General features: G+C 43.5%; 1 pseudogene; it reads right to left on the reverse strand.

Moving 5' to 3' along the window:
* LOC102252415 overlaps nucleotides 1-1,735 on the reverse strand; it is a 6,877-nt pseudogene that overhangs the window by 4,129 nt on the left and 1,013 nt on the right.

Genomic DNA, 1,735 nt, shown 5'->3' on the forward strand with positions numbered 1-1,735 from the left:
CCTCCCTCCTTTCTTTCTTTCTTTCTTTCTTTCTTTCTTTCTTTCTTTCTTTCTTTCTTTCTTTCTTTCTTTCTTTCCCCTTCCTTCCTTTCTTCCTTCCTTCCTTTCTTCCTTCCTTCCTCTTCTTCTGGAAACGTATCTTGGTGTTTGGAGTCAGATGTCATGGGTTTGAATCCTAACTTGGCTTCCTATGTGCTTCTGACTAGGTAGAGTCACCCCCTTCTCTGAGCCTCAGTTTTTACTTTTATAAAAAAGGATAATATCTATCTTTTTGGATTGTGAGGATGAAACAAGATCATGTAGGTATTTAAAAATATGTTTTCTCAGAAACACTAGATCCTATAATTAGGGACCAGAAGGATTTGAATATATACAGGGTGTGCAAAAGTGGGTTTACAGTTGTGAGTACACTAAACACAGTTTATTCTTTATTATTATTTATTGTTTTATTTATTACTTATTAACCTACTTTTGCCCCACCCCTGAATCTCCCCACCACCACCAGTGAAAGTTTTACTTGAGGCATAAAAGCACATGTGTTTCTATCACATAGGAGGGGGTGGCATTAGAATCCTGGTTTCTAAGATAAGATTCTGTCTATCTTAGACACAGCTTCTATCACAGCTTCTTGGGAAATGAATTAGAAAAGGAGCAAGACATAGCCTGGAAAGCAGACCATTACTGTTGCTAGGAAGCCATAAAGGATGGGAATATCTTATTCAAATTAGTGTACACTTAATAGAGCCCAAGGATGAAGAGCATGGTGTAGTAGGCAGTGATGCTGGCATCTCTTTCCACAGCAAAGACTCACCCCTAAATGGAGGCAGCCGGACGGACTTGGCAATTTTGACTGTAGAAAATATTGGGGCTCCTCTGTTCTCTCTCTGGATTTCCAGTTCAGTCACCCCTTTCCCTGAAGAGGAAAGGCAGGGTCTAGGTCATTTGTTTAATGAAGCTGGCCAGGTTTATGTCCCGTTCTGACAAGCTTGCACACCCATGGGTGCTCGGGGTGCTGTGGACCTTGTTGTACACATTAAACCATTCAGGATGGTGGTCCAGTTTCTCAGCCTGCAGGTCCACTCTTGTTATGAAGCCAAAGCCCCGTTGAAGGTTTTGAAATGGAACTGCTTGAAGATAACATCTCGGCTTTCTGCCCTCAGGTTTGGCAGCAGCCGGTCCCTCTCCTCAGCACTAGGCATGTGTGCTTTGCCAGCCCACGGGGTGAGCAGCAGGTGGCGATAGCGAGGGCGAGCGCAGCGCCTGGTGCACCTACCCCTTTATTTTCACTGAACCGAGTTGAGGCACCTAAGAGGCTGGTTGAGCTGGAAAGTCCCTCAGAAATCGTTGGGCCTTCATAACTTCCAAACTGGAGGCTAAGTGAACTGTTTACAGTATTTCCAAATGATAAGGGAAATCACATACTTTCTCTTGATAAAGTCTCAAGTTTCTTTACTTTTGTCTGGAACTGTATCACCCAAGGTGATAATATGGTTATCACATGCTGTTCAGAAGTTCTGATTGGTAGTTACATGGGTCTTTGGTACTTTGCTTAAATGGGAAAATAATTAGCAGAGGGTAGATTAAATGCTGGAAAACATTAATGTCTAACCCCCCATTCCATAAACAGGGAAGCGCAGGTTAAAGAAGGAAGTGGCCTGCTAGTCATGCAGCTCCTACCGCTGGTTGGGAAACCCACGGTGCCTTCCTGGAACCAGTTACTTCCCTTCATTTCATG

Source organism: Myotis brandtii, unplaced genomic scaffold, assembly GCF_000412655.1.
Source record: "Myotis brandtii unplaced genomic scaffold, ASM41265v1 scaffold3686, whole genome shotgun sequence".
In the NCBI taxonomy this organism is placed as follows: domain Eukaryota; kingdom Metazoa; phylum Chordata; class Mammalia; order Chiroptera; family Vespertilionidae; genus Myotis; species Myotis brandtii.